This window comes from Anticarsia gemmatalis, chromosome 8 (assembly GCF_050436995.1).
Source record: "Anticarsia gemmatalis isolate Benzon Research Colony breed Stoneville strain chromosome 8, ilAntGemm2 primary, whole genome shotgun sequence".
In the NCBI taxonomy this organism is placed as follows: Eukaryota; Metazoa; Arthropoda; class Insecta; order Lepidoptera; family Erebidae; genus Anticarsia; species Anticarsia gemmatalis.
Window position 1 is genome coordinate 10,462,767 of NC_134752.1, and position 13,781 is coordinate 10,476,547.

Sequence of the window (13,781 nt, forward strand, 5' to 3'; positions counted from 1 at the left end):
AAAGCACAACTCTTGATCATTGTAAATAAGCACAAATTTGTTTGGTTACTTACGATTACGAATTCTGTCGATAAGAATTATAGACAAAACTTCATGTTATGATATTATTTAGGTCGAATGAAATAGTCGTAACCGGGTAAATATGAAAAATCTAAACCTATAAGAATCGTGGCCCGGTTTTCCATAATATCTGCCCACCCAAATGGAAAAGGGCTTAATGTTATAAATGTCTATTTTAGGTGATAACGTTATGAGGGAACGGCCGCGTTAATCTTAAAAGCCCTTGGTTCATTAGTCTCAGGTGCCATTAGGTCTCCAGTAATATACGGTTAACTGTCAGTTAATGTCCTTTACGAGTTTTCCTAAGTAAGATAACATCATGGCTGTATTTCTGCAAAGGTTTAGCTTAGTTAAAAGTGTTTTATATTTGAAACATGAGCCTTGTGTTAGTTGTCGAGGTTTTCACTCTCCGAGTTAATTTCAGGCTGCTAACAAGTCCCCAGAATTTCCTAATATCAATTTGCCTGGTGTAAGAATTTAACCCAAGACCTTAGGTCGGCAGCCATGTTACCAGTGAGGCAGTAATTAATTCCTAAGTAGAACTATTAAAAGTTACGACTCTAGTTATTAGCAGACTTCTTAGGCAACCCCAACGCTCTCTGCAGCATGATAGATAAGAACGATTTTACTATCGAGAAGTTAACGTAATAGTTATATCCAGGTGTTCCGCCGACATGAATCGTAATAAATGTCAATATCCTACTATTAATACCTCGCATACACTTACTTTTGTCTTCGAATAAAATCGGCCTTTGATCTACAACACGCAGCAACCAAACAGATCATAACATAATTCAAATTGTTTAATAGTAAAGGCGGAGTCGGAGGTTATTTATTTTTAATAAAGCCTTCGCTTTAATTTCTAACGTTGTGGTCCGCCTGCGAGACTAATAAAATTGAGAGAGGTGTAATAAATCGAATATTGGGTTATCGAATGAGTTGGCGCCAACTGCGCCAAATGGTAACTTATGCCGATGCCGTATTGGTGAAAAATGCGCGCGCGCCCGCCCGAGCGCGCTAACAAGCTGCAAGCGGGCACAGGTACCACTCATTCAGCCACATTGAAATACGGCGCCAATGCTTCAATTTATCAAAATTATTACTGTGCCAGTGTATGTTTACTTTGGTGACATAGTTATTTCCTTACATTTCAAACCTGTAGTGTTTGCAAGACTCGTTCGATAAATACGTCCAATAACTAAATTAACACCCAGAGGTGCGAGTTAATGGTAATTTTGAAACACTATTGACAGTAATCGTGCATAAGACGTAAAGAGGCAGGACATTATTGAGGGGTTTATTAGGAAAACTATCCGACCGTCGACAACTTAATCAGATTCTATATAATTAAACATTTAAATTTAGTGTGTGGGCTACTTAGTCTCAGCGGGGGATAGTTATTAAACCAACGAGGAGACTTAGTTAGTAGCGGATTATTAAATCAATAATATTTTAGATTTTAATTTGTTTAAGATATTTTTGAAATCTTTAAAGGCCGGTTGACTGCCCCGGCGCTGATTACTCAACGCCCTTGAGTTAAATACACAAATTAGACCAAACATTAACACTTGCACGTCGCGTCGGAGCGGCTCCAGCGGCCAGTTCGTCCCACGTCCTCAGGAACCTGTCCCTCTTTCAAGTCTTTCATACCGGATTGCTGTGTGATAAAATTTCGCCGTAAATACCCTCAGATAGGGAGAGGAATGCCGATAGCAATCACGTGACACGTTTTATGGTCGGACCACATAAACGGACGATGGCATTCAATCTACGCCGGGATGAGGAATTCGTCTTTTTGCACACGCTTTCTTGTGACGGCGTATTGAAAACTCAATCTTTAATTGAATCGCGGATAAGGAAGCGTGCACGCATCTTTTTGGTCAACTATACTTTTAAGGCAATAAGGCCCCTAGGAACATTGCAGCTTTCCAAGCTACCGTGAAGTTTATCTAGTAAGGCCTTTTGCACCGCCATCTCTAATTGTCAAAACAATCAAGTAATCAAATATAATCAAACTATTGAGTAAAGTCAATCAAGCGCACACACAAGAATAGACCACCCAACTCCCCGAAACTCAGAGCGAAAACAATAATATCTCATGTACCGAATATTTACTAGATATTACCAGTGTAGATAGTGGTATCATTAATAACGGCCATGTCAACCAGCCGGGCCAGTCGATAACATTTGTTAACATCGACCAATACCGCGGGACAATACTCCTAACATTCGCCGCGGGAACATTAAAATGTATTTATGTCCGAATTCACGAAAAATTACTCGACTAACTGTACCAAATTCCAACAAAACAATTCCAAATATAACGATATTTTGTTGCTTACTAAACAACAATCGAATCTCTTCGTGGTTCACAACGAGGTTGATTAGGATTTACGTCTTACTACTTTGGGAAAAAAAAGAAAAAATATGTTTGCGACCTGCGTATTCCCTCGCGAAAGTCGTAAATGTCGGTTGCGGACAAAAATATTATTAGGCATTCGCCGGTTGTAGCCTAGCCACATATAAAGGGTAATAGCGTAGACATTTGTCGCTCCAATAAGTAACATGACACCTCTATTTCACCAGCCAGGGTCGAAAGTGCGAACTTTACAAGTGCGTGTAACTTACAGCTAAAATAGTGCGGGTACTATGAACATCCACTTAAACACTATCGAGATTTAAATCGGACCGTACCTCCGGGAACAAAGTTTAAATGGAACAATCTTGTTCGAGCTACGTTTTAGGCCCCAGAAGAGCACGGCGCTGGATGCATACTGTTTTCGTAATGCAAAACTGCATCTCAAGCCATGCTTTGTTGGGATACAAACGACGATCCGGTTTTACGATTGTCAGATAGCTTTTTGACCCCCGCTGTGTGCCATCTACGTACAAAACACTAATCCCTATACTTATATAGTACAATGATAATTTTGTTGTTCACACGCTGGATTTCTCATGGACAACAAATAAAAATGATTGTTTGTTGTAAGATATGATGGCTGTTGATTTGCGACTGTTGCATAAATGTTACGAAAGCGTGCCAGCAATTATAATCAATCATCGACCTGTAACATAATTGATTAGATATTCTCTACGTATATTTTAAAAGCAAACAAGAGTTTAACCTTTAGAAAAGGCAACCTTTGCACTTCCTCAAAGTACTAATAGGTCGTAAAAATACACATTACACACTTAACAGAAAGTGCATACAAATGTGTACAAGTTATTTTCTACGAAGCAAGAAATTGATTTTCGACAAGCGTTTCCCGAGAACCGATAAAAGTCGAGATTTCTCTCAATTACACTAATAGCTTACTGGAAACATGTATCATTTCATATCGTAAATAAATTATCGCTAATATTAGCTATAAATCAGCGCGGCCAGTTGCTCTGATTGATTAAAGGACACACCGAGATCTGTGTCGGGATATTTATCGTTCAAAGCTAATATAGATTCAAGTAATAGTAGTCATCTTCAGGATTTAATGGCTACCGAATGATTGATGCAAATATCAAATAGTTGTTTACGATTAATCTTGATACAAGTCATGTAAGCGCAAATATACAAGCATCGTGCCTTTTGATTAAAATTGTTGGAAATTGTGATTGAAATAATTATAAATTATTTGCAGATTTATGCTCTGAACGCTGAGCAGATATAATGAATGTATGCAAAATATACCAACAAGCTAATTAAGACTGGGATATCTCAAAGCTTTTTTGGTATTATATTAGTAGACCGGTATTTGAAGATTTACGTTTAAGCTGGCATACTTTTCGCAAGCAAATAAACGTTAGTAAACGAATATCATATAACCAATTTCTAAGCAGTAAGTTTAAGAACGGATAAAACAAGCACAAGGTGATGTCAGATCAAAACTGGTTATGAAACAGTGACTCATGAGGATGTAATTTTTCGAAAAACGCTAAGCGGAAATTGGAATCGTACGATGCAAGCCTGTGTCATAGTTACTGAGAAATGAATCCGAGATACGGGAAGGCTTTGACTGAAAACATCTTGGAAACATTTGCTGCCTTATAGATAAACGTAGTGTTTGCTTGGAATGAAATCCTGTTTTGCCCTGTTCATTGATAGTTTTAAACTTGATCAAAAGTGTATAATTGGGTGTCTAGGCCGTTATAGTGGAATGGGGCATTTGAACCTCAGAGTTATTGAAATAAAATATGTAAATGTATAAGGCTCTTAAATAAATACATACATACATAAAATCACGCTTTCTTACCATACGGGTGGGTAGAGACCAAAGCATGCCACTTGGTAGGATCCTTACAAACTTCTTTCACAACCATCTTGTCGTATAGGCTCTTTAAAAAAATAACAGCCCAATGTGGAAACATCAGCAGGCTGAAGCATCAGGTCATTTCAAAGGTAATTTCAAAGGTTAGATCAAAAAACTATCCCCTACCTTCAGCTTAAATAAAGAAATTGTGCAAAATATAACGGAAAACAGTAATCTGCACTAACTCTATCTATGTATTAATACTAATCCAAGCTTAACCTACGATTGCTATAGTCATATCGCGGTTAGGAAGCTAATAAGACCTTCATGTTAATCAAGTATTATCAATAAAAGTTCCATGTTCTCCAATACGAGAAAGACATTAAGGAAATTACATATCGATACTCGATCTCTTCGCTATTAAAATCACCGGTAATTATACTGATATTACTTGTAAATGTTATAATTATATCATCTGGAAAAGTGCTTACATGCTGTTTAAGTACATTTGAGGTGCTTTCAAGTACTTCCTTACCTTACTATACTTACATTTCTATAATGTGCTATAGAGAAATGGCTTTATTTGGGTACATACTATGTATTATAAACATTCAGTCTTAGTTCGATCTCAGTCATGTTTCCATCTGTTTGACCTTAATAAATGTTATACCAAATACCAAGAGTATTTTGTTAAGGCTGATGAAGAAAAACCCTCCCAAAACGATGGATCAAATCTATTGACCTCAATCAAATAGTACCTGCATTGATATTTGTTGTAAAATAGCGTATAACTTTTGTATACTTCCAAAGTTTTATACTCTTTATGTTCTTTGGATGTAAAAAGAGAAAATATCATCTTTCAACAATTAATACGATACATCGCGTAAACGTCCATTAAAAGTAAATATATAATTAAAAGTCCGGAGATAGTTTTCCCAATAGTCTACCGTCATAAGGACATGCTTCCAACTGTCTCACTTTACCCGTTACTACTAGTTTTACACGTAACTTTCGCAGTACAACGCGGATTAGACCAGTTTTCCTTTCCGGAATGTATAAGTAAGTTTACGTGTTTAGTATACCGTAGGCAGGACATTAGCAATAAGAACTGCTATCTACACTTGATTACAGGATATAGAATATATTTATTATAAATTAATGATTTAATCTTTATAAAAATGGATACGGAAACCGGTCATGCAATACGCACCAACGATTTTGTTTGCTTTTTTTATAGGCTTTAACGGTCGTGTTCTTAGTTAATATTAGACAGACACGTTAATTATATTTATAACAGTCATAACTACGATAACTAAGAGTGATATATTTTCACCACATTGGTAAGAAAAGTATTATAGTTAAGTTATTTATTGTGAAGCGGTTGCCTTCTGACTTATCTTTTTATCGTCAATAAAAACTGGGTGCTCATCATTCCATAGATCATATCTTATTGTAACCAAACTATCTGTCACAAATCTCAGTATCCATAGACAAATCGTAACAATTCGCGCCAGCAATTGGCACTATTTATCGTCTGTGGACCGAATAGCGTTCACAATGATACATTCATCTTAGATTATAATCTGCCACGGACAAATCGCCATGTTAGGCGCATTTGCATTTTGATACAACTTCAATTTACGTAGGGTGCAATGACCTGTTAATGTGATCGTGTTAGATGGCTTAAGATGGAGATTAACCTTTGATATACCAGTTTTATTTGTGTTTTTTAGTCAGTAAGTCAGACGTATGATACGTCTTAGGTGTAACATTTTACAGTTTGCACATTTGTTTTAAACGCCTTGTTTATTATAGATGATGGTATGGAACCTTTCGTGCGCGAATCCACCTTGCTGTCGCACAAGTTTTAACATTTGTGAAAAACGTTTCTAGAATTGACTAAATGCAGACATAACTAAAACCACCTTTTACGAAAGACCAGTCATTACCACAAACTGAAATCTTTCCTCAAGCATCGTAACATGTATAATTCCTCTAGGCAAATACATAAAAAGGTGTGAACATGCCCGATAATTGGATGCCTCACCCTCACCGCATTTGAATAACATAACTTACATTAAATCAGTGACGACGAGCCTTAACAATTCATCATCTCATGGGTAAACGAACTTACGAGACACAAATAGAACTTGAAAGCACACCTAACCACAGATTAAAAATACAACCGCACTAATGACGTTTTAATTAGGATTTATTAACGTTTAGAAGTCATGACCGTTCTACCCACTAAACCGGCTTTACTACTTCCGGTAAATCAAAGATAATTTACGAATATGACACACAAAAGTCATCAATCATCGATTTTATTCGAAAAACAATGATGGACGACGCCACGCATTTTAAAAGAAAGTTACCGTAACGTTAGAATGCGTTCAGAAACCATTGCAAATGAGTACTGAGGGAGATGTCAATACATTTTTTTGTACGCATCTTTGGCAATGACACCGATCCATAATGCCTCAGGGTCGAGACATCGCTTTCTCTATTATGACGTGTGGCGCCAAAATTCCTAATCTATGAATTGACAGCCACTTCTGTATGCGTATTTGATGTTTATTACGTCGATATAAAAATATGAGAGGCTCCAATAAAAAGCAAATTACGCGATAGCATAAACTGGTTATGAAATAACTGTCTTATAAATGCGTCGTATGTTAAGATGTGTTCAGACAAGCGTAGAATTAGCAGCTAACTGAGAGGCAAAATATCAATATGGTATAGTAACGAATAGCGTTGAAGCGGCTTTATTACGGGCGACATGTTGACGTATTGCACCGTGCGGTTGTTTAATGCACTTGAAATGTAATCATAATTTAACTTTGTACTCTGGACCTTAGAGATATAATGAATTTAAAACAGTTACGTGCGGTTGGACTGGTATGTTTTACACAAATACTAGGTAACCCGGCGAACGGGGTATGAAAAATGTTATATGTTTATAAGATATTAGACTAAAGTAACGTTTGTGGTCCTTGCCCACACGTAAGGCAAAAAGGTGTCATTTTATGTATGTCTGTATGTATTAATAGAGTATTACTCGGGTAGCCTATACAAACGAAATTTTGGTATAAACCAAGCATAGAACACATTTACATCATGCACCGTTAATCGTATTCAAAAGTATACAACTCGTCAATTTCTATTCTTCACGTTTTTTCAACGACATCGTCGACTTACATAATTCCTGTGGAGTGAAGTTGAGCCCATTAAAGGCGACAGTCGTCTTCAGCGACTCCTTGACATATTTGATCTGTTGTTCGTATGGCCGCGAGTACGTGCTTGTCGAACAGTAAACCATTACCATTTAATAGATCGACTTGACCCACTGGCTAGTCACGACGGAGTCTGAACCCGTCCTCACGTATGCAGATGCACGAGGGAATATTTATTTTTATTTCTATAATTCTATACAATGTGTTGATTAGCGATCTTTATTTGTGATTAAATCGTTTAATGGTTATAGCAGTTCTATCTGCAGATACTATGCTAAGTATTATTGCTAAAGCGATGATAAGATTATCGCTTTTAATCACAGATTTCTAAAGTTTTCCTCTCTTATCTCCCATTTTCTAAGTCTTGTTTAGATTCTGACTATCTGTACCTTTTATTTTCAAAACAAAGCTTATGTTTTTTTTCTTCCTTGTTACAGGTAAGTTCTAAAGTGGAGGCACAAGTCAGAAGCTAGAAGTCCTACAAAACGGCTAAGTTATCTTATAAAATTATTCTACAAGTGGTCGCGATTTATACCTCTTATGGCATTTAAACATTAATATGACCAGCACAAGTAATGAGTACAATTGAAACCACATAAATCGTACACTCCTACACTACTTTGACCAATTAATGAATAAGTAAATGGATACAATCTGTTAATTTCCACTAAAATGATTTCATCGATTCGAATAGGAGGGAATTGTTTAATCATTGTTTATGGGCGTCTATAATAATTCATGCGATCGCCGCAATGTTAGCAATAAACTAATAATTTATTGTTTCGTGTTAATTAGTTACAATAGATACGTTTCAATACCGGTATTTGTAGTGACGTCAGCGGCTATTACTGATTTTATGGTTTTCAATTTGTTTCACTTAGCTGCTGTGGATTTGTAAAGCTTGGACCTAGAATTGTAACATGATGTCATACTTCTCTAACCATATTTCGTACATATTTGCTTTGCACATTTCTTTCATACCTTTGGTACTTTGGTCAGATCGCTAACCTTAGCTTTAATTTTGCTTATTGCCTTCCCATTTCTAAAACTCTTTGATCATACCATCACACAATGATTGCACATCTTTCCTTTTTTCCTAACCTCCAAATTATTTCAGTTTCAACTCATCTTCAGAAGAGAAAAAATGTTCTCAATTTCTACCTACCTAAACCTAATAAAATAAAAAATTAGGCATAGAATACAAATTGGCAACAACAAGTGTACTGTCGAGGGCGAGTTTTTTACAAGCACGTTAATTCACCCTCCACAATATAATGAATAAGACCATTTACAAAATTGCTAATTACCTGACCGTTTAATGAGGTCGGCCCGCCCCGCGGCCAACCGGCAATTTTAATTATATTTTTAATTTTGTCGTATATTGTTACGCGAATTTATTAACAACGAGTAGTTATGCGATGCGTAATTTAAGAAGTGGCTTTTAACGATTAATATGAAAGTGTACCATTTTGTCGCTTTGTCCTTTGGTCTCTGCCTTCCTCTATGAGAAAAAGGCGTGATTTTATGTATGTACTTGGTCGCTTAATAACAAAGACCATGTTTATCAGATTATATGGCCGGATTCCGAAATATTAAACAAATTAATTTAAGTTACTTTTTATTTCTCAACTGTGTGTAAAGTTAAAATCATGTTTTCGTAAATGCACTTTATTTCGCCGCGGTCGTATGCAGACAATTATCGGGATATTGTCGGTTAATTTAAATTTAAAGAACAACAGTCTTGTTAAACAGATTCAGTTTTAAATATTATGGAGTTTCACAGTAAATTGACGCTGCTTTTAACACTGTTTCAACGTAGAAATTAAAAACACACGACCGTATGTATTACTTCAAAATGTTATGAATGCATAAAATATTCATATATAACGCTAGTTGTTCCCTTTGAGTCAACTTTTGCTTTTCAAACTCATACAATTTTAGTCTCAATGCAGGACCCAGAATATAATCCAGGTAACAAAATCCAGCTAAAATGTCCGCTTCCTAGTTTCGCTACCGTTGACCTCAAAAGCTGTCCAAAGCATTACCCGCGACCACTGCCCGCGGCGACTAATTTAATTTCACACGAAATTAATTTACCAAATGTACGAGAAGTACATTAAAATAATAGTAAAACCTTTCGTGAGCAATAATCCATAAAATTACATGTGTATTCACAAGCTACGTTCGTGTTCGAAGCCGCAAAATGAATTTTAACGTGTGTTTCACTTGAAACAACTTCTTTTATACGTGAAACAATATGACTGTTTGTTCATTGCAAATGTTCATTTAACTTTCTGAAACTTTCTGATGGAGTTGCCGACGATGAAACAAATAAAAAGTATGAAAAAAAGCAATAGACTGATACCAATGAACGCCATTGTTCCTTTTTACTATTTCAAAAATGGAAAATGTCAGCTTCGCGCGTACCTGTGGTTCGTTGACTCTTTGCTAGGCAAAGACAACAAATTAAAAGTTTAAACACAAACTCTATTATGGGAAAAAAGTATATATGTGTACGGCTAGCTGTAAATTTTTTTTGTATGAAAATCTGTTATGCGTCTCTACTAATTACTAGGACTAATTTTTGAAGTATAAGTATTTTAAATATCAATAACTCGGGAGTCGATAGTGAGTTACGTCTTACAGCGGTCGGTACAGTAACCGCGCTGCATAACACTTTACTTAATACGGTTAATAAGACAGTTTCCTTTATGCGAATGCACTTAAACGTCTGACAGATTCACACTGGCCACTGACACCGTAACGAATTATCCTTTGACATTCAGTTTAATCCTCCTGAACTCACAAGAATGTATGTGCCACTTTCAGCGAAATAAATGTCAAAGTTTTCTTCTTCTTACATTCCAAATAATTACACGTGTTAATGTAATTTTGTTGCGTGTATTTTTTATTACATTAATTAAAGTTTTAGCGAAGAAGGAGTTTATACCACGATTACATCGAAACGCGTTTTGGAGTTTTTTTTAAAGCTGAAGTGCCTGCATAAAGCTTTATCAATGGTTTATCGAGTTTGAAGCATACTTAAATTAAGCAATTTTTATAAACATTTTGTTCAAATAAACAGACAACGACCGAGTTTTAACTAGTTATGGAATGAAACGCACGTTTTCGGCGCGCCATCTTCCCCCAGGGATAGAGGGGAGCGGTTACGGTAAACAAAACCGTAACTTTTACCGATCATTTTACATTTTGTTGTTTTGTTCCATTGTAAATAATATTTTGTAAAGCGATTGTTAAACTTACATTGCACGCAAATAAACAATATATGAAAATACAAAAGCCGGTTTAAATTGTTATTTTAACGAATTAATTCAATGTGTTATCTATAAACAAGGCTCTTGTATAAGCTGTAAATAAAATAACACTCGACACTGTACTAAATAAAGAGCCCTACCAATTAAAGAAACACAGGAAAGCCGGACTCTATCCATTCTTCGACATCATCTTGTTTACGACTGACCTTTACAATAAAGCAGTCGAAGATAACTACAAAGTTGCGAGCCAATACCTGTCTCTGACACCCAGCCTATGCCTGAAGGAGAGCTACTGGCTGGCAACATCCAATACTCCCCTACAAATAAAACAAAAGCATTTCAATAAAACAGCCTACATAAAAACTCCGAGCTCAGATCGATACAAGGATCCACAAATTTAATAACATCAGCTCCCCAGAAGCAATTAGAGATGAAACGAAGGGCTTCAATGGCCGTTTCTTCGAAATAATCCCGTTACTGAAGTCGACTGTTATGTACTCATTTTTTGACTATCTATCACTCAAAATACCACCTTATTCCCTTGTAACACAGTCTTTTTTTCCGCTTGTGTATATTTACCTATATTTTCTGCCACTCGTGATATACTTGAAAGAATATTTATGTATGTTTGATACAATGAAAGTGGTGAAACTGAGCGTTATGTCAGGCGACAAGCAATTATTATGAGACGTCATCTACAATCTCTTAACAACGGACCTCGTTACTGCTGAAATGTGGATGATAATATATTTCTGATAGTACCCATTAACTTATAAATCACACTGATATATAAAAGAATTGCCTGTCGTCCGCACTGTCGCTTACATGATACAATAATAAGGCTCTGTGATATCGCGATCGTAATTCTGCATTTATATTACAATTGGACAGCCGCTGCCAAATGTGATATAATATACAATTTTTTTGCAAAAGAAATTGTATGGAAATATCTTAAATTATAGACATCAAAATTGGGAACACAAAGATATGAAGACTTAAACCGAAGTATTCTGAAAAGCTATGCTAAGCTAGCTATACTCTTGAGTGTGTGATTGTGATAAATCGGCTGATCTACGAACCTGAAATCAGTCATTGCCATCAATTGCCAATAGCATCATTCTTTCTCGCCATAATAAATTGTCAATATAGTAATTATTTCAAGTCCAACCAGTAACATAAATGAATGTTTAACCGTTCTTTTATAAGACTCTTGATTATCGTTATTAAAAGCTTTATAAACTTGTCTCTATAATTAATAATTACAGTATAGGAACTCCATTATGAATATTAATTTCAATCATAAATAAATGTCAATGTATTGATTACTTTCTTTTGATTAAGTACCTAACGTAGTGTCATTGGCCTATTACTTGGGTCTTAGACGATCCTTTTTATTGAGACAGAGATGTTCAAAAGAACTTTTAAGATTGCAATATTTCCACATATTTATATTTGGCTAATTATACCAAATTAGTTCCTTTTTCATTCACTAGAGGCGCTCTATGAGCTAGAGAACAAAAGCTTGTTATCAAAACTGCACATTGTTTATTCCTTTGATCTTCTCTTTTCTGTTGCTTATAAAATTAGTTAAATTACTTACACAATATCATGTTATTATTCAATTAAGTTTGAATGATGTCTGCAATATATTTCCATAAGCGCCGTGTCTTATAATTATGACGTAAAGATGGATCGCTGTCAACCGCAGATTGCAGTAGAATCTATCCTACCTTGTGGTTTCCGGCTGAGATGGAAACCCTGTAATTTCTCATGCAGCAGACATATCATGGACCGTTTAATCGCTTGCGGTACGACGCGACGTCTAGCTTGACGCAAATATGAATTACACAGATGAAGGAATGAATGGAGATAAAATTAGAACGAACCAAAAAAAGTAATCATCAGTGTTAGTTTTAACAGATAATTAAAATATTAAACGATGCTAGTAACGTTTTTGTCATAGTCATTCGCAGCAGTAATAAATAACGCTTAATTTAAACATCTTAACACAAATAGATGTTGGGCGATTCTCAGACCTAATCAATATGCTCACAAAATTTCATGAGAATCGGTCAACCGTTTCGGAGGAGTACGGTAACTAACATTGTGACATGGAATTTTGATATATAAGAAAAAACATTTCTTTTGCATGAATCTTAGTTCGTCCAGTAGCCATCTAAGCCGTTTTCTCATAACCATACCAGTCTAGTTCCCACTGCAGATGAAAGATAATGTCTCAAAGATGTAATAACGCTTCGCTGGCTTGTCGCATGTCTGGCCAATGATCGGCGGAAGGCTGCCAGTGTTACGTGGGAATTACAAATATTCACATACACATTGATTTTTCGCCTATTACTCGTAGCGGAATTGTGGTAAAAGTTGATTATGCTTTAATTAGATTATAGAAAGTCGATGTCCAATGATTTATTAGATAGTGTCAAGTTCGTTTTATGCATGTTAGTAGTAGATTCTGTTTGTAAAATACTAAACTTTTTAGAATTCTACAGATGACGTCCTCTTTGCCAATATCTCGTGTGGTTTGACGAACCTTACTTTTGACTTTATAGATACCAATCTATAGTAAATTTCATTAAAATTAGAAGCAACAATATTGTTACCGATACCGACAGCATGGCATAAACAAAAAGCTACTGTCTTTAGGTAAAATTATTGAATTGGGTTGTTCATGATGACGATGTCTGTAGGCAATATTCTTTTCCCTATCATAGCATAGTTTAATATTAATAAATTAGTATTAAATATAAATAAACAAACCGTGCTTAAAAACAATGGTCACGGTCAGGCACGACTCGCAATAATAATCACATCGTATATCAAACGCTTGAAGTTTTAATTAAATACTATAACTCAGTTTTCACAGCTCATGAAATAAATATCGATATTCCTCTACAGCCCATTACTCTACCTTTTATTACTGACGAAAACAGTCAAATGTAAAATAATGTCGAGAA

At 35.6% G+C, this 13,781-nt stretch overlaps 1 protein-coding gene across 5 annotated transcripts in view; it reads left to right on the forward strand.

Annotated features, from left to right (window-relative positions):
- The window catches only part of ckn (CRK like proto-oncogene, adaptor protein), a 272,066-nt gene that overhangs the window by 241,283 nt on the left and 17,002 nt on the right, over window positions 1–13,781 (forward strand). The window lies entirely within an intron of this gene.